The sequence below is a fragment of the Sinohyriopsis cumingii genome, chromosome 3 (assembly GCF_028554795.1).
Source record: "Sinohyriopsis cumingii isolate HCF-2022 chromosome 3, ASM2855479v2, whole genome shotgun sequence".
In the NCBI taxonomy this organism is placed as follows: domain Eukaryota; kingdom Metazoa; phylum Mollusca; class Bivalvia; order Unionida; family Unionidae; genus Sinohyriopsis; species Sinohyriopsis cumingii.
In genome coordinates, this window is record NC_142963.1 from 96,651,782 (window position 1) to 96,676,534 (window position 24,753).

A 24,753-nucleotide genomic window follows, 5' to 3' on the forward strand; every position below is an offset into this window, starting at 1 on the left:
AGAAAGCCTTATCGTTCAGAATATCAGATGACTTTTATTGCTGCACAAATATGACATGAATTTAAGTATACTTAACAAAATTACCAAATTACTAGATCACTATTTTTATACAAGATCACAAGGTGATAAACAGGTATAGAATACAAACCAGCACATGACTGGTAACATATTTCTCTATTAAATTATAAAAATATCATACAAATTTCAAATATAAGACAATCTCTATGAAAGCGATATAAACATGAAGGGCATATTGTTCTTACTTCCTCAGATTATATTTGATCAAATTCTTTCCATCTTATTTCTATACAATTTCAAAACTGTTTTATCCATTTCTTGAAAACGAATTTCCTTCATTATGTAATTCTGTGATTACATTTTTTCTTACGTCACACTGGCTGAGTGAGTGAAATCAGCATTCTCCCCAAAAGTACACGAAAGCATTGGGGTACCATATATACTTGTGTATAAGATGAATAATTCAGGAAAAAATAAAGGCCTGGAAAAAGGGGGGGGTTGGGGTCGGCTTATCCCTGGGCCAATTTGTAAACATGACAGTTTTTAGGTCTTTTTGTTGACTACTGTAATGGCTGTAAATCTTGGGACACAAAACAACATTTAATTCTGTGTCCTAAGACATAGGCATATAAAAAAATGTAACTTTCAGTGACCTGACAATTATTAAACTGTTATAAAGTACTATGATTGATTTTATTATTTTGCATATGCATATCTTCTGATTTCTCCAACATGAAGTTAAATAAAGGTAAATACAGCCTTCATAATTCATGGGCCGGTTGAGTTTACCAGGAAGACCATACTGAACTATAATGTACAGTACTTACACAGTGCAAAGCATGCATAGCATCACTTAAATCCTTACTTATTCCCAAACATATTAGATGCAGGTTTTGCTTTATTCATTGTTTCGACCAATAACAGTAACATTTCAGCTAATCCTTAATAGCTGTTTCATTTATGTTGAATCATGCGCTCACGAGTTACTCATTTTCAATGATATAAGAGATCCTACAAACTGAGGTAATATTTTTAAAAAGGTACTCATATTTGTACAAGACACATAACCATCATAATTTATTTTGTCACAACAATAATTCACAGGTGATTCAACAGAACATGTAGGAATTTTCTTGTTTAGAAGAAATGAAAATCAAAGACATAATGGAATAATCAGGAGTTCTCTGCAAAATTCAGAAGATATTATGAAATCGGGAGGTAGGCGTGGAGCAACCCCAAAAATCAGGAGTTCTCTTTTCCTCCCGGCATGAAAGTTGACAGGTATGGTGTAAGGTCGCTTACATCAAACTACAACTCAGCTTTTATGGAATTAGAATAATTATCAAAGCATTATTTCCAAAACTTTATTATTGTATTTTGGAGATATCATAAAAGTTGAGTGCAATAGCACCCATGATTAGACTCCAAGGGATGTACTTAATTCAGCGTGCAATTAGACCTACAATGTACATGCAGTGGTACCATTATGTAAATACATTCAGTAGCCTAACTGAGAGCGTGGAATTGAACCATATTGTTTTTTCATTGTGTTGTCATACTAGGATTACATTTTAATGAGTTTAGGTATTTACAATTTCAAAGCAAAGTAAAAACATAATTACCGGTGCACTGATATAAAATGTCCAATGCAATAATGCATAAACAAACAATAATCGAGTCAAAAGGGAAAGGTAGTGTTACAGGAACTCGTGATTGCTAAATTCTTGTCATTATTCGATAAAATTATACACAAATCTAAATTAGGCAGAAACAACAAGAAAACAGAAAATTAAATAAATTACTTTTCAAACAAGTCTATACCATTTCATTTTAATAATCATGCACGCCAACCTCGAGATAAGTAAACATGTAATTTTTTAAAATACAAGTTTGCCTAAATAAATGCAATTAGAAATTACCTCATTCATCTTGAGATGCCTCGGAGTTTTAAGTCGGTTTATACACGGGTCATGCACTTTTTAGTGATTATACCTGTTCAGTTTGGGGGTCGGCTTATACGCGAACGGGCTTATATGCAAGTATATATGGTAAGTGTATGGTAGCAGAGTAAACAGTGTTTTCTAAATCATGTTGCAAATGGTGTTTTCTAAATCATACTCTATCATCAAAAAGTGAGAAAATAAAATTAACAAAATAGAACAAGTGAGTAAATATGTTTAAAATTTGTTTTCGATTTCCCTAATCTGCATCTCTTATTATCAAGCCACACTTTTTGTAGTCGTTAAATTTAATGAACAGATTAAACACGCTTTATCCTAGCTTATAAAACATGCATATTGTTTTAAATTTCAAAGATGTTTCTAATTTGAGACTGCTAATACATCTAAGTCACAAAAGTTGATCATGCGCTAAACCACAAAATGTATCACTTGAAACAAATTCGACTACTGTGTACAGTAGAACCTGTCTTGAAAGACCACCCCTTCTGCCAACAAATACTGGTCTCTCAAGACAGGTGGTCTCTCATAACAGGTCATAACACTAAATAATCAATGAATCTGTGCATGGAAAATCTGGTCTCTCAAAACAGGTGGTCTCTCATAGCAGTGGTCTCTCAAGACAGGTTTCACTGTACACAGTAGTCGAATTCCTATAAATTGGCATTTCAATCATTTAATTCTAACAAATCAGAATAATGAGTTGCAAATCAAGATAACAATCTATATGCATGTAATACAAAATAAACATTTTCTATCATGGTATAAAAATCAACAAATGGGAAGTATTAATTAGAATCTTATCTTGTAAAGAAAAAAGTTTAAACCCTGAATTAGTCTGTGCCAATTAAACTCCAAACAAGAATATTTCAAAGATCATAAACTCCTTAAGACAATTTGGTTAAAATCCATAATTTAAAAAATCATTTACAAACGGGCCAACATAAATTTTGACCAAAAACATTTCAAAATTATAAACTAAATAAACAAGGATAGAATTTTCTGTAAAATCAACATGTTTGCTTGTAATGCAATAAACCAGGAGCTTGTATCATTTTGTGATATTCAACACAAGGGACAACAATCTCCCATTTCTTCTGCAACTTAAATAAGATTTGAAACCAATGCTTCAAGCTACATGTCGCAGTATAACAGTTTAGCACCAAAGTTCAGCTCAGAGATTTGACATTTTGGACAACAAATTTGATTTAAAATGTATGGCAGTCCGTTTTCTAATCTGGTTTCCTCAAAATATACCTACAACATTTTTCCCATTTGGGCATTTAGATTGGGATGTAGGGTCAGAATAATTACTTACCGCAGCCTAGCAAACTTAAATGATGTTATAGCAAGTGATACTTGCATTAAATCTATGGGAAAATTATTTATTTTCTCAGAAATTGCAAGAATTATAATTGTTATCTCTTAAATCTGAAGTACCTTCGACAAAACATGTTATGTGGCTGAGTGCGAGGGGAGGAAACTGCCGACCAAACAAATGAAGAATTTGTAATGTTATTTACATTCAATATAAAAAACTGCAGTGTGTAATTACTACAAATCATAGTTTTAAAAAAAACATGCACACATATAAACTGGCCAATGAAGATCCGACCTGGCCCATTCAGAAATTATGAATGGGCCACTGGCACCATATCCCTGAATCCTAGATTGAACTCTTGTAATGATTTCCTACTACACTACACCTATTTGATCACTACAACCATGTCCTTCTATAAAATCTGGAATGAGCAAACACATTTTTTGTGCTGCAAGCTCTATCAAACAAACACCCTGGAAATAATAAAAATAGATTTTCACTTAAATGAAGTTCTTCCTCACATTTGACACAATTTGCGTGAAATGCAAGCCAATAAAACTAGTTATGCCTGAATAAGATCATTTGTAAGTAGTTAAGTAGGGGCCTGTCATAAAACGGGATTTTGAATCCGATACAAAGGTACCAATTATTGTGGTCATGTGACACTGGCAGAAAATGATTTGTACTTAATCATGTGCAGGGGCTTGAGTGATAAAACCTTAGCGTGACTTTGGGTGCATTCTATTTGGGAGTTCCAAAGTACCAACTGTATTCCAAAGGATGGATATTGAGGAAAATACGGCATGAGGGCAGTGGTTTCTCCACAAAACAAAACTGAACAAATTTCTGGTAAATTTAATGAATTCCTCCAGAAAGTAGCAAGTGCATGAAAATTATACACAGCTCATTTCAAACATATTATAAGCACTGCAAAAGACTTCTCAATCAACCACTATAATCAAGGACTAATTGATAACAACTTTCTGCAAAAGGCTAATGAGACACTTTCATTAATTATCAAGTAAAAAACAGTGTCTTAGCAACTGCACTTGCCATGGTCGTACAATTCCTACATAGATCAGATATGCAGTTTTTGGCATTTGGTGGTAATATCTCTGCTATTACATGCATTTCTAATGCATACAACATAATGCCATTGTCAAAATACATGATCATTGTCACTGTGCCATTAACGATGACAAATAAGTTTATCTTTTACATTTATTAAAAGTTATTTATCAGACACACGTTTACTGAAACATAAGACTAGTGATCTATTTATAGATGCGAGTCTTATATTTCCCCCTCAGTGTGAAAACCCTTGAAAATCACCGTGTAACAGCAATTTTTTTGTTTATTGATTAGAAAATGTTCCTGCAAAGCCTTCGTTAGTGTAGTAGAATCAATCACTTAATAACTGGTTAGAGGCTATTTTTTTAGAACTTGGTTAGAAGCTTTTTTTTAGAAATTGGTTAGAGGCTTTTTTTAGAAATTGGTTTGAAGCTTAATCAGAATTGTATAAACAAAGCATGCAATGCTTTGCAATAGATGAAAAAAAAACAAAGTTCTTGAAATCCAGATTTAACCAATTTGATGTCATGTTTTTGAAATATTTGGTTGTTTGAAATTATATCCCAATTTAGATCTTAAATAATTACATATAAAGAAAAATTTCTGTTTTAATTTTAAACACTTTTTGCAGCCTGGTCCAGAATTGAAAAATATTATCCCTAATGAAATATAATAAAAATAATTTGAACATTTCAAAACAAAACCAACATGAAAATCAGAAATAAAAACTCACAATAATTGAACCACATGTACATTTTCTCCAACTTACAATATAGGATCAAACTCTCTTTTGCAATGAAACTGTTCTTTACTGGCGGATAATTTATATTACAATGTTTATTTTGCAGCTTTTTCATTCCAGGTTTTATTACAGTACTTTTGAATTATGTACTCCTGTCATAATAATCAATTTGAGATTGACAGTTTTTCCCATCTTCAAATTACATGTAGATTCTACATTACAATGACCTACTTCTGAAATGATCTGAACTCATTTTTATTTGTGACGCACTTACTATGATAAACCAAAAAACTTTAATTATCCAACAAAGATCCACTAGTGACCCCTTTTCTACTTGTGTATCAATGAATTTAGTAGTAATGAAAGTTCCTTTTTGCTTTTTGCAATATCATGAAAATTTATACCCACATAAATTAATGAGTTCACAGTGCTACTGAATGTCTTTTTTCTCTAATTAAAACATTTAACATCCAATATCATAATATTTAACTTTCTTTTCCCAGTCATCATCATCATTATAACCAACAACTGCAGGAATCATCATTACTGTTGTATTCAATATTTGTAGTTATTATTTTGTATGCAATATTACAATCTAGAAATCTTAACTGCTATCCTGATTCGGATTTCCCTAACTGATTTGGATTTCGGATTTCCGTAACATATTTGGATTTCCCTAACATATTTGGATTTTGGACTTCTCTAAATGATTTGGATTTCGGATTTCCCAAACATTAATTTTGATTTCGGATTTCCCTAAGATATTTGGATTTCCCTAACAAATTTGGATTTCGGATTTCCCTAACATATTTGGAGGTAAACTGAATTTAAGATTTCCTTCATTCCACTTTGAACAATTATAGTACAGCAACAGCCAATTTGAAAATGTATAAATGTATAACCATATTAGCTAATTATATATCATGATCTATTATTATATAACCATTTTTGTGTTGAAAAATGACAAACAGTAACAAACATTTCTGACCTACAGTTGCTGACTACAATACATACATTATTATTTCTATATTACTTATATAGCAGGTAATGTGTAGTACGTTGAACATTAATGAAACCTTTCCTAGAGGACACCTCCATATAACACACTGTAACATCTCTGGCAACAATGAAAATGGCATGAAGACAAAATGGTACACAAACAGTACAGACAAAAAGAATTAAGACTGTTTATAATGGTAATGTGCAAAATGAAATGAAACAAAATGATAAAGAACAACAATGTTAATTAGCCATGTTGAAGACCTTACAGGATGCTGATAGTATGTGACTGGTATTGCACCTAGATGGGGGCCCCGAGTGGCCGAGTGGTCTAAAGTGCTCACCGTTACGGATCATTGCCATCTCACCTCTGTCTGCGTTGGTTCGAGTCTCAGGCTCAGCTAACATGGTTACGTGAGAAAGCTTGCCAGTAGTTTCTTGTGGGTCGGTGGTTCTTCTCGTGGTTTTCCAGGGTTCTTCCTCCACCAGTTATACTGGCCGCCATGTATAGCCTATCTTGTGCTGAAAAGTGGCGTTAAACCATACAACAACAACAACAACAATAGCACCTAGATGCCTCCTTAAGACCAACATTTTGTACGACCTGTAAGCCATGGTTAATGATATGGTTAATAAAATCATGTGTATGGAAGTTTACGATAAGAGACAGTCTTATCCTTCTTTAAGGAATAATTAGATCATTCCCTAGAATAAATAAGCTGAAAATTATATTCAGAGCCTGTTGTTTTTGGAGTGCGTTTCAACCTAACACGTACAGTGGTATCTGGGAACTGCCGCCATACACTCATGCAGAAGCAACATATGTTAACAATATATTCTTGACAGATGTGAACACTGACTTTGACACTGTGTCACAGTACTCTTATTCTTTATAAATGGCTTAAATACAACAGATCTCTACCTGGCAGTGTATGATCAAGACAGATGCCATTTAAAAGCAGGAAAGGAACTGTTCAGATAATAATAACCAATAACAAATACTGCAGGATTTTCCAAGAATCTTGCAGAGAGAACAGTTATTGCTGTGGGGAGCCAGGACAAGATATGGACATGTGCAGCCATAGGAAACATCGCTCGTTTCAAAATGTAATGCCCTGGGACAGAAACTGAAATTCTGTCCTTAGCAATTGGATTCCTTTCTCTAGGACACTGGCATAGAGAAGAAAACCAATCAGACTGACTGACACTGAAAAACCTGAATAAATTTTGAAAACCAATATATCAGCATGAAGAAGAGATTTAATGTTCTTTTAGAACTATGCAATAAATACAATAATTTTAATTGTGCACTGGATCTATTTTAAAACTAAGTTTAAGGCAGAAATACCTTTTCATGTGAAAACAAGAGTCTCTCAAATAGAATGACACTCTATACTGGCCAAAATGAATTTCCAACAATTCAAGACCATTTTTCGGTGTTTCAACTGCTGTGTGTTCAAACCATCTGTCATATTCTTTAGTAAGAACAAGATTTTCAAATTAGCTGCTATGGTGGTCATACAGTATGTCAGATCTGCACCATTTTCAATTTTGGTGAAAGTCCTAAGTTGATATTACCTTCTATTTTGGATGAGTACTGATGAATATAGAATCTATGTTGGGGTTTGGACCGAGACAAGGAAATCTCAGTCAAGGGGTTAAATTATTTGTCTCCCCACAAAGAGCAACATGTTGCATTAGATTATTCATGGGTAATTAGGGATCTGTGTCACTATCTTGTATAGCTCTCCTTTTCTTTGGAGGAGGTATAACTGTTTATGACATACTTGTGTTATCCTTAATATTTATTGTAAAACTACCCCCTTGTATAAAAGACCCTCCAAATACGGACCCTAGCAGTTAACCATGTGCTAAATTTTCAAGTTCACAGATTCTTTGAAAATTTATTTTTCTGTCTTGGAAATATGGCAAGTGGTACAGTGAAATCTGCTTATGGATTAATGTGTTAACTGATAAATGATTCCTTCTGGCTGGTAATTGCATTATATGTCATTAAATATTGTTGGTATATTTTTGATTCAACTGGGGCACAATGGAGATGCTTAACAAAATTAGAATAAAGCATGTTTGACATAACACATTTCTGGCTTTTACTAAGTTTTCCATAGTTGTTAACATATTAACCCCTGGTGACAAGTTTACCTGGCAGGAGGTAGTAGCCTACTGCCGAGCTCTGTAGCATCAAGGTCACGTAAGATACACTAAACTGGGTGGTATTATACAAAGGTACACAGATGTAGATCTACAATGATACCAAATAATCTGGAATTTTAGTTGCACTACAAAATACAAAGGGAAAAACCTCATCTTTTTTACATGATTTTTTCTACCCAAAACTCACCCATAGTCAGAATTTGATTTTGTGTCTGGATTTTAGACTTTTTGGCCTCAGAACTAAGGCAGACTGGTATCAACTGCAAACAGACAGATGAACCTTTGCAAAAAGTAGGATAAGATGGGCATTTGGAATAAAGAGTGGTCTCAATACGAACATAACTGGTCTGTTAAGCCCCCACCCCCCAAAAAACTTCAACTTTGACCATTCTGCTAATGTGCGAACCAAATAGCCAATGGAAAATGATGTTTCTAACACAAATAGGCATTATGTTATTAGAAGATCACCTGGAAGTTGATGTTTTAGGATGTATTTAGAAATAGCTTTCAAAACGTAATTCCTACTCGAATTTCAGGTGAAAACAACAAAAACCTCCAGTGGTTAATGTGTTAAGAGAGTTGGGAGGCTATGAAGTGTATAGGTCTACAGTCTATGTGCATGGATCAGTGTTTTCTGTCATAGTTCATTTCACACAGCATTGAGAATTTTATCCGATCTGTTGCACAGTCAATTTTTAGGTCAGCGTCATTAAATGCAGCTAACACTGTATATAATTTGTTTCACACGAAGTATTTAAGACTAGTTATGTAGCTTTAGCTACATTTAATGATGCTGACCCGAAAATGTACTGAGCTAGGCCTGCATATAGGATAAAATTGACCATTCTGTGTGGAACAAACTAGCATAATACCAAAAAGCTCAATATCGTATGCATCTGTGCTTTTGTCTCTCTCGAAATGTTTTTGTACGGTGTGTTCTCAAAGATGGATTGACATTAAGTTACTATGTTTTTGTTATAAATTTGTTGTTATTTGATTTTAGAACAACTACATCAGGCACAGCAGAAAACAAGGTTTTTTTAAAAAAAAAGTAATTTTGAGCGCTTGGACACCTTGACTGAGACGAATGGTCTGAGATGACTAGACTGAGATAAGAAAAGTAAGGTTAGCAAAACAGCTAGATTTCTCTGTCACATGGGTGAGAATAACATTTTCAAGATGGCTGCCAATGTGACCATATTAGATATCAGATTGGCATAATTTCTATTCTGAACCAACCAGGCATTCTGGTGAAAGCAAAGTATCAATATGATCAGCAATCTCTGAAAAGTAGCAATAACAAGATTTTCAAGATGGACGTTGTTACTGCCAGATTGACAGCCATACTGGAAGTCAGATTGGCATTTTTATCTATCACCAGTTAGACATCATATGAAGTCATTCAGAGAAAATACCACACTGGTTATTAGAAACAACAAGATATTCAAAATGGCAACTGTGGCAGCCACAATAATGTCTGAGCCGTACCAACTTCATTTTGGAAGTCAGACTGGCATTTTTATCTATCACCAATTAGACATCATATGAAGTCATTCAGAGAAAATACCACACTGGTTATTAGAAACAACAAGATATTCAAAATGGCAACTGTGGCAGCCACATCAATGTCTGAGCCATACCAACTTCATTTTGGACCAACTAAACATGATAAAAAGTGAAAATCCGATGTCGACATGGCCATTCATTCAGAAGAAGTAGTGAAAACAAGATTTTCAAAATGGTAACTGCGGCAGCCATACTGAATGTCTGAGCAGCACCATTTTCATTTACAACTAACCAGACACTGAAAGAAGTTGCATTGTGAAAACCCCATATGGATGTGATTCAGAAGTAGCATTAACAAGATTTGTAAAATGGTAAGATTGTCACCAAAGAAGGCCATAGTTGACATGCAAGCAGCTCCATTTTCATTTAGTACCAACTAGAAATCATCATAAGTCCTTTGGTAAAAATCCTCTGATATTACTTTTCATTCTAGCAGGAGTATCAATAACAAGATTTTCAAGATGACCACTGTGGACAACATATCAGTACCATTTTCATTTAGAGCCAACCAGACTCCATAGGACGTCTTTTTATGAAAACCTTATGCTAATAAGCACCATTTTCATTTAGGACAAACCCGACATCATAAAATGTCTTTCAGTGAAAACCCTATGTTGATATAACCATCCATTCAATACAAGCAGCTATGACATCATAAAATCTCTTTCAGTGAAAACCCTATGTTGATACAACCATCCATTCAATACAAGCAGCTATGACATCATAAAATGTCTTTCAGTGAAAACCCTATGTTGATACAACCATCCATTCAGTACAAGCAGCTATGACATCATAAAATGTCTTTCAGTGAAAACCCTATGTTGATACAACCATCCATTCAGTACAAGCAGCTATGACATCATAAAATGTCTTTCAGTGAAAACCCTATGTTGATACAACCATCCATTCAATACAAGCAGCTATGACATCATTAAATGTCTTTCAGTGAAAACCCTATGTTGATACAACCATCCATTCAATACAAGCAGCTATGACATCATTAAATGTCTTTCAGTGAAAACCCTATGTTGATACAACCATCCATTCAATACAAGCAGCTATGACATCATAAAATGTCTTTCAGTGAAAACCCTATGTTGATACAACCATCCATTCAGTACAAGCAGCTATGACATCATAAAATGTCTTTCAGTGAAAACCCTATGTTGATATAACCATCCATTCAATGCAAGCAGCTATGACATCATAAAATGTCTTTCAGTGAAAACCCTATGTTGATACAACCATCCATTCAGTACAAGCAGCTATGACATCATAAAATGTCATTCAGTGAAAACCCTATGTTGATATAACCATCCATTCAGTACAAGCAGCTATGACATCATAAAATGTCATTCAGTGAAAACCCTATGTTGATATAACCATCCATTCAATACAAGCAGCTATGACATCATAAAATGTCATTCAGTGAAAACGCTATGTTGATATAACCATCCATTCAATACAAGCAGCTATGACATCATAAAATGTCATTCAGTGAAAACCCTATGTTGATATAACCATCCATTCAATACAAGCAGCTATGACATCATAAAATGTCTTTCAGTGAAAACCCTATGTTGATATAACCATCCATTCAATACAAGCAGCTATGACATCATAAAATGTCTTTCAGTGAAAACCCTATGTTGATATAACCATCCATTCAGTACAAGCAGCTATGACATCATAAAATGTCTTTCAGTGAAAACCCTATGTTGATATAACCATCCATTCAATACAAGCAGCTATGACATCATAAAATGTCATTCAGTGAAAACCCTATGTTGATATAACCATCCATTCAATACAAGCAGCTATGACATCATAAAATGTCTTTCAGTGAAAACCCTATGTTGATATAACCATCCATTCAATACAAGCAGCTATGACATCATAAAATGTCATTCAGTGAAAACCCTATGTTGATATAACCATCCATTCAATACAAGCAGCTATGACATCATAAAATGTCATTCAGTGAAAACCCTATGTTGATACAACCATCCATTCAATACAAGCAGCTATGACATCATAAAATGTCTTTCAGTGAAAACCCTATGTTGATACAACCATCCATTCAATACAAGCAGCTATGACATCATAAAATGTCTTTCAGTGAAAACCCTATGTTGATATAACCATCCATTCAATACAAGCAGCTATGACATCATAAAATGTCTTTCAGTGAAAACCCTATGTTGATATAACCATCCATTCAATACAAGCAGCTATGACATCATAAAATGTCTTTCAGTGAAAACCCTATGTTGATATAACCATCCATTCAATACAAGCAGCTATGACATCATAAAATGTCTTTCAGTGAAAACCCTATGTTGATATAACCATCCATTCAATACAAGCAGCTATAACAAGATGATCAAGATGACCACTGTTGCTACAACATACATGATGTCTGAGCAATACCATTTTCATTTTACAACCAGACTACGGGATGAATGTGTGCATAAAGTTTCATGGCAATCCTCCAACCAATTCATCTCAATTAGGTACAATCACACAGATGCAGGTTGAAGAACAAAATTAAGGTATTACGCATTAGTGATAAAATCTAAGCAATCATTAGTAAAGATTACTGCCAAGTTTGTTATCTGCAGCAATGTTTGTATTGAAATTGGATTTTCTTCCTAATATAAAATGCCATACATATTTATTTTGCTAGATGGAATATTGAACAAATGTGGTTCATTTCTTACAACAAAATGTTGAACATTCAGTCTCAAATGAGTACCAAAAAGAATACAAATCACATCTGTATTACCTTCAATCCACCTGCCCATAAGAACTACTACATCTAATTAGTTAAATATTGCACTACCCAATGGATTTTTTTTGAGACAGGCATTTGTACAATGTTTTTTTATTATAAGTCACACAGATTGTTTCTCTTTTGGGCCTGAATGCTTTTAGAGTCCCCAAAACAGTCAGAGAATATTGTATATATGAGAAAGGATATGGAACTCTTTGACACTATATTAGGATATGGAACTCTCTACCTCCACATGGAGCAAGGATATGGAACTTTTTGCCTCCACAAGACAGAGAGATATGGAACTCTTTGCCTCCACATGGCACAAGGATATGGAACACTTTGCCTCCAAATGGACCAAGGGTATGGAACTCATAACTTCCACATGGGGCAAAGCTATGGAACTCTTTGCCTCAGCATGGAACAGGGTATGAAAATCTTTGCCTCCACATGGAGCAAAGATAATGAAACACTCTGCCTCCAAAGGAGCAAGGATATCATACTCTTTGCCTCCGCATGGAGCAAGGATATGGAACTCTTTGCCTCCGCATGGAGCAAGGATATGGAACTCTTTACCTCCACATGGAACGAAGATAATGAAACACTTTTCCTCCAAGGAGCAAAGATATGGAACTCTTTGCCTTGAGAAGGAGCAAGGATATGGAACTCTTTACCTCCACATGGAACGAAGATAATGAAACACTTTTCCTCCATGGAGCAAAGATATGGAACTCTTTGCCTTGAGATAGAGCAAGGATATGGAACTCTTTGCCTCGAGATGGAGCAATGATATAAAACCCTTTGCCTTGAGATGGAGCAAGGATATGGAACTCTTTGCCTTGAGATGGACCAAGGATATGGAACTCTTTGCCTTGAGATGGACCAAGGATATGGAACTCTCTGCCTTGAGATGGAGCAAGGATATGGAACTCTTTGCTCGAGATGGAGCAAAGATATGGAACTCTTTGCCTTGAGATGGTGCAAGGATATGGAACTCTCTGCCTTGAGATGGAGCAAGGATATGGAACTCTTTGCCTTGAGATGGAGCAAGGATATGGAACTCTTTGCCTTGAGATGGAGCAAGGATATGGAACTCTCTGCCTTGAGATGGAGCAAGGATATGGAACTCTTTGCCTTGAGATGGAGCAAGGTTATGGAACTCTTTGCCTTGAGATGGAGCAAGGATATGGATCTCTTTGACTTGAGATGGAGCAAGGATATGGAACTCTTTGCTCAAGATGGAGCAAGGATATGGAACTCCTTGCCTCAAGATGGTGCAAGGATATGGAACTCTCTGTCTTGAGATTGACCAAGGATATGGAACTCTAGTGCTAGTGTTGGAATGTATATATGGACTTGTATCAAATTATCCAATTTTAACCCTGTACCGCATAGAGCATAGTGACAAAGTGCAGCATGCTATAAATAGAACACCTGTTACCTAGTCGACAGCATACGCATAGGCCTGCCTGTGAACTGTTAAGCAATGTAGTGTATGTTTCGTTTAACAGCAATTTTCACCATTTTACATTTTTGGTACACATTTATTATATGTGGAAAAATTTAAGAGTAAAGTCTGATTGTTATAGCTGTGTAATTATTTTTCACTGAAGAATTTTTTATGTGCTTTAAAAATCTTGAGTGAACTCGTTCACCGTCATGTCAGTGAGGTTGCATGACCAACCGTAACTGCCATTTCCCATACTCAAAATTTACATGTTTTTCGTCTGCGTCTACTTCACTAAGTCATCTGAATTTGATAATTTATAAAAACTAATTGCTGCCTACATAAATATCAGAGCCTTTACCTAAGTTATTGAAACTTCATAGTTGTGATTCTAATCACGAAAACTTTGTAAGTACTGAATGAAATCTTGTCTGTGACCGTTAAGCAATGTATTGTATGTTACAATTAACAGCAATTTTCACCATTTTACATTTTTGGTACACATTTATTATATGTGGAAAAATTTAAGAGTAAAGTCCAATTGTTATAGCTGTGTAATTAATTTTCATTGAAGAATTTTTTATGTGCTTTAAAATCTTGAGAGAACTCGTTCACCATCATGTCAGTGTCAGGCCACGTGACCAACAGTAGCTGCCATTTCCCATACTCGAAATTTACATGTTTTTCATCTGTGTCTACTTCACTAAGTCATCTGAATTTGATAATTTATAAAAACTAATTGCTACCTACATCAATATCAGAGACTTTACCTAAGTTATTGAATCTTTCATAGTTGTGATTCTAATCATGAAAACTTCGTTAAGTACTGAATGAAATCCGCGACTGCCATTTTGGAGACTGGAGATTACAACCCAGTTACTTTAAATAGCACATATTGACCAGTGCATAAACAGTGACCACGTGATCTGACGTAATTGTCATTTGCAGAAATGAATGTAGTATCTAATGGGGGGGGGGTCCCCAAACATGGCGCTACAAAAACCAACTCAAAATGGCTGATGTTTACAACAGGTGTCAAAAGGCGTTTCCATGTGAATGGAGTAGAGGCGTTCAAAGACGCTTGCATAAAGTAAAGGATTAAGTGTAGGTTGCATTATATTCTTTCTTGCAAATAAGGAAAATATATTGAACAATATTTTGGGATTTGTTTTACCTAACAAATACTATTGGCAGTGTTTGTTTCCCTTGTATTCGTGTAATTGTGTTTAACATCTTTCTAACCTAGTTATCTTCTTGGTAAGAGTGACATCCCCCATTTCATGCAGCTACAAACTGAATGAATGGGCTTCCATTTTGGGAATGTGATGACCTCTACATACATAACAAAGTATAATTTGATTATTAGTGTAAGATCATTGAAAGTAAATTATTTTGGCAAACTATGCATACTAGCTCATGACCAGATATTTTAATAAGGTGACAAAGTGGCAAGAAAACAGCATCCAGATCCATCGGAGACATTCAAATCATCAGATCTTGATTACCTGCCAGTCTCTGGCCATCTCTGCTAGTAGAAAGATAACAATATTTAGCTGGGCAGGAACTGGTAACTTGGTATATAATTAGTGCAATTAAAGTGGTTTCAATGTATAATGGTCATCAATTTAATAACCTGCTTCTAAATATGGGTACAATTTTCCCCAAGCCATTCCTGCCAAAACATGATGAATCACCTGAAAAACACAATTTTTAGCTCCTTCCTAATAGTTATTTTTTATATATAAAAACATGGTTTTCAGTAATCTTACCAAAACAAAAAGAGCCCAGAGAGCTAGAGACCTATCTTTACTACCACAATATATACACATATTACCTACAGCCTGTATGACAATAACAGTCCTGCTATTAATGCTCAAGCCAATCTATAGCAGTTTATAAAGCTGTCAGATAAGCAATGAAAACCCAAGGTGGTCATCGATAATTAACCACCATTTAATAGATTACCTAACTGACTGCCATTAATTCAGTAATGTCTTGTTAAATCTTTTGAGAACTGCAATTGGAGAGTCTATTGGCCCCAATAAATGCGGCTCCTGACAAAACAGTATGGGCTGGCCATGACATGAATCTATTAATGAACATCATATTAGACTTCAAAGACAAGTGGACATATTTCAAAAACAAATTGAGAAAATGGTTGGTGAGAAAATTAAGTCCACACTTCAAATAAAGAAAAATTGAAACAAGGTCCAGAAATAGTCTGAATATGACTACAGTGAGAAGTTCAAAGGCAACAATTAGGCTGTACCCATGACCAAATCCAGTACACAAATTAATAATGCAGCTGGTACATTGGAAGATGTGACCCCATGCCAATGGAAACAATACAAAGAGTGTGTCCAAACATCCACCACAATCTCTTTTACAAAGTGGAACCTCAAACACCAAAGAACAATGTACTCATAAAAGGATTCTCCATTCTACATGGAGTAAATGTCAGAAGATTAAAAAAGAATGTCACAAAAAATGTGCAGTATTCAGCTGCTACTGTACAAACAATAAACACCAAGAAAGTTTTGTAATCTTAGAAACTTTTCCACCATTGTCGTATACAGTGTATGATGGAAGAAATAATGCAGCACAAAGATATCATGTGTTGGAACTGACCGCAAGAAATACAAGATCAAATTATGAGACATGTACGTACTCAAAATCCTAAATGTGAAATAGTTCTGTGAGAACTGGCATCACACAAAGATTGTGATGTTTTGAATACAAATGAAACCATCAGAAAACTAGCACAACAATGGAACTGTAAACATGTCTACAACTATCATGATTTCATTACCTAAAAGTTGGCTATACGCAAAAAAGATTTTGGTAAACATGACCTAAATCGCCTTTCATATGAAAGAGTAGAATAACTTGTCAAAAACATGAATGAAGTCATCAGCATTGTCAACAATTACAATGATCATGTCACTTTCTGAAAAAAAATTAATTAGAAACTTACAACAAAGTTAAAACTTTGTGAACAAAAGTAACAGTTCAGATATTACGGACATTTAAGGACAAATCAAGGAATTTTTGTAATCTGTTTGTGGAAATAAACCATACTGTTGCTGATTATATATAAGTCTTAGGGGTAAGGGATTTAGATGTTGTATGTTTCCCTGGTAAACCACAAAGCCAAAGACACACACAATGATGCAGTTACTACAGCTGTTTCAATCACAGGTGCAAAGAGCTTTATCCAAGACTCTTGTCAATTGATAAATCCCAAAGTATGTCTGGTAACTCCAGATTCTGCTACAGTATAAACAAAATTCAGCATCTAAAATCCACCTGTAGATGGTATTATTGCTCTAGCAATACAGATGAAAATGTCACTTACTAGCAGAAAGATGAAAACACTAACACTACAACACTACCTGTCTCTGGTGGGTGCTAAGGATGAACCCTAATGGCACCCAAGTCAGTGTGGAACCACCACAATGAACTACTGAGTGCAGTAAAGACTATTCCACTATCCAACACTGATTTTAAGACTGGAATTTGGTTTGTTGATAAGGAATGTGTAGTTGTCATTATATCAGTGTGGAAATACATGTGTATGTGTATATCTTGTTTCTATGTGGCTTTGATTATATGTATAGTCATATGTGTATGTGTATATCTTGTTTCTATGTGGTTGTGAATATATGGGTAGTCATACATGTGTATGTGTGTATTTTGTTTCTATGTGGTTGTGAATATATGGGTAGTCATACATGTGTATGTGCATATCTTGTTTCTATGTGGTTGTGATTTTATGTGTAGTCATGTGTATGTGTATATCTTGTTTCTATGTGGTTGTGAATATATGGGTAGTCATACATGTGTATGTGTATATTTTGTTTCTATGTGGTTGTGAATATATGGGTAGTTTATAATCCATGTGTATGTGTATATCTTGTTTCTATGTGGTTGTGATTATATGTGTAGTTCATAATACAATTGTATATGTGTATCTTGTTTCTATGTGGTTGTGATTATATGTGTAGTCATAAATGTGTATGTGTATATCTTGTTTCTATGTGGTTGTGATTAAGTCATAAATGTGTATGTGTGTATCTTGTGGTTGTGATTATATGTGAAGTCATAAATGTGTATGTGTATATCTTGTTTCTATGTGGTTGTGATTATATGTGTAGTCATACATGTGTATGTGTATATCTTGTCTTGCTTCTATGTGGTTGTGATTATATGTAAAGTCATACATGTGTATGTGTGTATATTGTTTCTGTGTAGTTGTGATTATGAGTATGGATATGTGTGCACATGTATGGTGTAACGTCTCCATCTTCTAAAGAGGGGTGGTTAATTGGGTTTGGCTGCGTTATCCAGAGGATGACCTCCTTCGATATTATAGCCCAGCGGGAGTGAAAGAAGAATGGAATTTTCAACAGAGAACTGAGCAAGAATGCTGGTAAGAAATAAACAACATGAGCCCCCTTTGGCAAGAAAATAATAAATTTAATCAGAACAAATTAACAGTAATTCAAATTCAAGTTAGATTATATAAGTAGAATTTAACAGGTGTGTCCAATTTGGATTTATCACATCATCATAACAAGATGTGAAAGAGCGCAATATCCACAATTGATTGCATCACCTTCATTCACTTTGACCGTATATCAACGTCTCCTAGTTCATCCTTCCAAACTCTAGGTTCTGCCCCTTCATGGACTTCCTGGTCCTTTTACTCTGACTTTGTCCTTCTTTCTTTCTTTTCCCATACTCCGGTCTTTGGACTGTCTCATCCTTCTCTCTGAGAGCTGTTCCTTAAAGGACAAATTCACCCCATATTACTGTATACATATTATTTAAATGTACATACAATTCCCTTAAAGTTATTCAGAGCCTGTGGCTATCCACACACCGAGTAAATTCAGACTTAGTACGGTAGGACATTGACCTCGCTTCCAATGACAAGTCTTAAATTACCACGTGACTACTAAACATTACCGTATTAATTTACATATGCTACTACATGTTCGATTACTATTGCATGAAATTCAAAAGAAATGTAACTCATGGCATTCCTTAACTACAAGATTATCCAAGCATTACAAAATCAGATATAATCAGGTAATTATCATTAACTCACGATGATCTATATCGTCCTAACAACAAAAGAAATTATTTCATATAACCAGATGAAATCTTACACATATCAACATTTGGATCGCATGCAATCAATTCTACCAATGAACTAATAACTGTATAATTAAAAAGGTAAATTGCATAACAATTCTATCATCAACACATTCAATGAACTTGAATAAAATATATTGCATAATAACTCTAGCATCAACACTCTCCATGAAATTGAATAAAGTAAGCTGCATAACAACTCTAACATCAACACATTTCCATTAATTGAATAAACGATACATAGTACAGAAACCTAGTCATAGCAAATACATTTGCATAAAACAAGCAATCAAACAATAGAATAGTACGTGAAACTAAAATTTCATACCTCATCGCTGCTTTTCTTCAGGAATTCCACGTCCTAGCACTAACCATGCCTTTCCTTTTATACAATGACCACTGGTCCCTTCTTGTTTCACAAGGAAAGCACTAATCTTTAGGCTCCCATGGAGTCAAGACAAAAGTTTCCCCTCCTAGGAAATTTCCAGACTAAAGAATTTACACTAGGGTCGTCACTTTAAAGTCAGATTACTCTAAAGTGTATGCCCTAATTTATTCTACCCAATCGTAGGCAAGGGTCCCTAATCTTTCCCAAAGAAATAATTCCTTTCATCAGATTTAGACAGCTCAGAACCTGTGTATGACAGTGCGTGACAATTTTCCCTTTGAAAATATGGTAAGTGGACATTATAAAGGTTCCTCCTACCAAGCGGTTAGGGACGGTAGCTCAAATGTTTACTTCTAAAGACTGTTTAAGATAGCCCAGTCAATTTCACTGGTTCGGAAATATTGTTCCTTTGAAGTTTACACTGACATGGGGGGGATGATCAACGAAAGTTCAGAGTGACCCTTCACAAAGACTTTCCTGGCTTAACTGCGATAATCTTAATTGCTAAATGCATTGAACTTTAAATTTTCTGTATTTCAAAATTCGACACTTCACATATGAAAAAGATAGACAAAGCTAACCACAACCAAAACCTTTTCTTTGCAAGAGGTTTAAATGGTTTAAAGAAACTAGATATGTTCTTTTCTTTTAATCAGATGTGAAATTACATTAATTTTCCATAGGTTTATTTCAGTAAATAACTTACTCTTAAATGTATTATGCATTTAGGGGTATACAACCACCCACTCACCATCTGGATATCAAAACACACTTTTTGAGCCACCAGTATCTGGAAGGTTGGCAGGTATGCCAAGTTTTTGTTCCAACAATAATCTTTTTCTCTTTCTGTTGGCTTAAATAATCATCCTTGATGTCCAAAAATTGTAACTACTATTGAACATTACAACAAAAATAGAGTCAGGATAATGAGAGGGTAACTGTGATATTTAGATTTATAATGATGGTATTTCTTGTTTGACTTCTATTGCTGCATGGTATTTAGTTTTGTTTGACAGTCCATAACTTATATATTAGAATTTTAAAATACTACTTCATAAAAACATGCCCTGATGTCCAAATAAAACTACAAACTGAAAACTCCCAATATCTTTTCAGTTTACTTTGATTTTTTTAAAACTGTCTTTAACATACCAGCTCTACTGTACAGGAAAACTTACAAACCTGCTACTGGATGACTCTGAATCAGTACAGCAACAAGCACCACAAAAACTGAGATGTAATAACTTGTTAGTCATGAATCCTGATAATTCTCTTAAGTCACACTGGTGGTATCATCACCACTTGGCCCATACGAAACCTTGAACTCCATACAAAACCACAATCACACATTAATTGCAAACGTACATGTTAGTTATATAGGACAGCCAGTATGTGCACTTACATAAATAGGTGAAAAGTTATTTAACTACAGCTGGATTTATAGCCCCTTGAATAGTATGGCTTCCTATAATGTAATAAATTTACCTGTAGTTTATAAGCTTGACTGAATATCATAAAAGCACCATGTACATAATGATAATAATATATCATACACATAATGATAATAATGTCCAAATACATAATGATACAGTTATGGCATAGAGGCATAAATCTGTTCAATGTTTTTATTTTGTTTTTAAATCATGATTACCAGAGAATGTGACTTTACATAACAGTAGTGTCAAAACATTAAATACATTTAAATGCTTTTAAATTTTCTAAACCATCACAAATGCATCAGCCTATTTTTGCAGTGGGAAATAAATGCAACAAACAAATGCAGCAGATCATCAATAGACCTCGTATTTAATTTATTATATGATGATTTATTACAATTAACATGGGAGTTTATATTCCTATGACACAAAAATAAAATTAATCCCAAACAGCAAGTCCATCCCAGTACCATTGCTATCAACTAGTTTACAGAGCTAACACTTGCAAAAGCATAGATTTGTATCATTGTTTTTTTAATTGTTTTTTAAAAATAAAACATGGGTATTTCTTGTTACGCTAACAAGTGCTTAATCTGACCTTTAGGACTGCTCTAGTGGCCTAAGTGGTTAGAGCATTTGCATTGGATGTGGGAGGTTGTAGGTTAAAACCCCAGCCAAGTCATACCAAAACAGTACAAACAAATGCCTCGCTTGGCACTCAGCATTAAGAAGTTAGTGTTAGTACTGGCCAGCCTAGTGTCAGGATAATGTGACTGGGTGAGATATCATACTACATGTCTGCAGCATGATGCCCCTGTGCTAGGCACTGCCACACTGCAGACATAGTAGCGATAAGACTGAAAAATTGTTAAAGCTACGTTAGAAATCCAAAATCACATGCATATCCTGGACTGGTACAAAGAGTTTATGCGATAATTGGTAGTCACTGCAACTGCTTAAAATGTGGAATATTTAATACATCAGTTTTAGGCCAATAAATTCATACACAACTTATGGCAAATAGGTTTTGTTTAAAGAAGAGTGAATCAGTCCTAACTTTTCAAAGAAGCAAAGTGATTTAATAAGTCAATCTCAATAAGAGCACTGTGGAAGGTGGTATGACAAGTTAGGGCACAGGACAAAATCCCCTTCAGATAATGTGTGTGTGATATAGATTTTTATTGTAGCTTTAAAACAGAATCAGTAATATTGCTAAAATGTCTGCACTGGGGCAGTTTATAGTGATGTCTAGCACTGGGGCATCATGCCGCTGATATGTAGCATGATGTCCCACCCATTCACATTATCCTGACACTAGGCCGACCAGTGCTAACACTAACTTCTTAATGCTGAGCGTCTAGTGAGGCAGCTATTAGTACCATTGTTTATGAGTCTTTGGTATGACTCAGCTGGCATCCAAGGCAGATGCGATGGCCACTTGGCCATTGGAGTGGTCCCCTTTCAGATAAATTTCTCCCAGAAAAATCAAAGAACATAATCTAAACATAATCTAAGTTTTTAAACTTTTTAAACCAACACAAATATATCAGCCTATTTTGATGTGACAGGGCAAAAAGAGAAAGAAATGTTACATATCAATATACCTAATATTTAATTTATTATGATTTATTGCAATTAACATGGGAGTTTATATTCCCATGACAAGAATAAAATGAATCCCAAAATCTAAATATGGCATGTAATTGAATACATGTTTTAAAAAAAATTGGCAATGAATTTAATGCTATAGATTAAAAATATTTGGGGCAATGGTTATGAAAGTGAGGCAGCAAAGCACATGTGCATGCAATGAGTCAAAACGATCATTAGACATTTGAATCTCTTTGCCTGTTAAGATCTAACATCTAACCCTAACATATTTTATCTACTCAAGGGAAGCTGACACAAAACTTCAAAGGAACTAAGTTGACACACAAAGATTTATATTTGTGTTAGTTTAAAAACTTAAAAAGGGTCTAAACTTAGACTTGGGGTGAAGATTATGTCCTACCTTTCATTTTGTCCAAGGGGAATTTTGACTTGGAGGGATTTTGTCTGTACCCCAAGGAGTTATGGAAGGAACAAGGCTGGGCTAGGCTCCAAAGATAGAAAGATGAGGTGAGCAAAATGAAACAAATTGGGCCATATTTTGATTCTAATATTTGCATGTAGTGCAGAGACTATTGTCGTTTCATCATACACTCGTAAATTTGTATATATACAGTGCAACATGCCAAGTTGACAACATAAATGGGTATAAGTTTATGTGAACCACTGCAGTTTTACAATGTTGGACTGCATTAATTTTCACTGTTTATCATTCTGAACTCCAAGCCCAAGTGCTGAACATATTAATATTTCAATTAAATGACCCAACTTTACAAAGTCATCCAAGAACACACATGTGTTAAGTCACAGTCCAGAAAATGTTTGAGAACACATTGTTATTGCTAGATACCTATACAATCTTTTCATTTATGAATATATAAACATGACATCTTGATCTCTTAGTAAAAGTGCATGTGCCTGCTTCCTGGGCCTCTAATTTATTGCGCTGAACTCTGCAGTTTCCAAAAGAGTGAAGGGCCCCATTTCTATAAAAAAAATATCAAAGATTTGCAAAGTTTGCTTGCCAGGAAATGTCAGAGCATATCAGCTGACTGTCTAGATATGTCAATTTTTTAAATTTTACAATATCTACAACATTTCTGCTGTATCTATGTTTCACCAAAGTACGTGTACTAGTAACTAAATTCAAAATTATTATCTGCCATAATTAAAACAATAGAGGGAAAATCAACTTTTCTAACAAAATAAATTTAGCACAAAGCAAATGTAGGTCAACGTTAGCTTAGTCTTATTCTTCTCCAAATGACAATTATATTTTGTTTGAAATGTGTTTGACAAAGACAAATACATATAATACACTTTCCAATTTGACAGATTGAAACGACGCCATCTCATAATACCACCCTTTCTTGAATATAAGCATCTGGCTAATGGAGATCAATTGCAGTGTTGTTCAAATGCCAATTGTTATTTGTATGATCGATTGCATTTTTTCTCTTTCAGTTTCTGGTTGCATTTTGAGGCATTCTTAAGCACAAATCCAAATCTAAATATTTGGGTGAGCGGCAGCTAATTATGAAAGAGGCACATTGAGGAATTATTTTCACATCAATTAAAAAAAAGCAGCGAATGATACTATTTTTGACTAACACAATTTCTTAAAAAGGACTGATGGTAAGAAATAAAATCCCCATTTATTTTTTCATTACCTTGATCATATTGAGTTGAATTTATTATTTAAATTTATTTTTTCATTAACTTCATCATATTAATTAAGTTGCATTTATTATTTAAATTCAACTCTTCGATAATTTCAAATATATTGGTACTCAAGGAAACAAGATCCTAATATGAATAATAATGTGAATCACAGCCATTCATCCGAGTTATGAGCAGCACTAAATCCAGCAAAACTGCAATATAAATTAGTACTATTGTTCATTTATCTCAATTTCATGAATTCTTCTAGTACCCAGCTTTAAATTATCATCTGGAGCTGGGATTTAATTACACCTCTGAGTAAGCTACTGGCACATTATAGATTAAACTACTGATTGTGGCAATTTTCAATCAAATATTTACTGAACAAAATGATTACTGTACAATTTGTAGACTTTTACCACAATGATTTGT

General features: G+C 34.5%; 1 protein-coding gene across 3 annotated transcripts in view; it reads right to left on the reverse strand.

The window, feature by feature from the left end:
• LOC149803340 (high-affinity choline transporter 1-like) overlaps positions 1–24,753 on the reverse strand; it is a 160,060-nt gene that overhangs the window by 126,881 nt on the left and 8,426 nt on the right. Inside the window, exon 1 of one of the 3 annotated variants that reach the window (XM_089953039.1) lies at positions 20,798–20,996. The exons of the other annotated variants lie outside the window; for them this stretch is intronic. The gene's annotated coding sequence lies outside the window, so the exon portion shown is untranslated. Of the gene's footprint in view, positions 1–20,797; positions 20,997–24,753 lie in introns of those variants that run through there. 3 annotated transcript variants of the gene reach the window in all.